The 340-nt window shown below is 65.9% G+C and overlaps 1 protein-coding gene across 1 annotated transcript in view; it reads right to left on the reverse strand.

Moving 5' to 3' along the window:
* The window catches only part of LOC119592473, a gene marked incomplete in the record, with an annotated part of 52,011 nt that overhangs the window by 38,085 nt on the left and 13,586 nt on the right, over positions 1-340 (reverse strand). The window contains 1 exon segment of the mRNA XM_037941301.1: positions 73-277.

The following is a 340-nucleotide window of genomic DNA, read 5'->3' on the forward strand; positions in this document are numbered from 1 at the left end:
CGCCCATTTCCCCCCCCCCCCTCTTCTATCCTCTTCACCCCCCCCCTTGCCTCGAGCGGCGGTGACACCTGCCTGGTACTGGTGAGCGATGGCTGGCGGCAGCGACGGCGCCTCTGCGTCTGTACCTGGGGTCTGCATTCCTCAGGCCAACTCATGCCATAAGCAGAAGCGGTGCCCCGATGCCACGCACGCCCCGCGGGAGTGCCTTCCAAGACGAGCCGGGGCCAAGCAGCTGTGCCTCTTGGTGCCACCCTCGGGGGAGGTGGTCCGGCAGTGCCTGCATCAGGATGTCAACGGTGTGACAGCGGGACGGCCATTAATCCCGCACTCCAGAATCCAA

Source organism: Penaeus monodon, chromosome 30 (assembly GCF_015228065.2).
Source record: "Penaeus monodon isolate SGIC_2016 chromosome 30, NSTDA_Pmon_1, whole genome shotgun sequence".
Classification (NCBI taxonomy): domain Eukaryota; kingdom Metazoa; phylum Arthropoda; class Malacostraca; order Decapoda; family Penaeidae; genus Penaeus; species Penaeus monodon.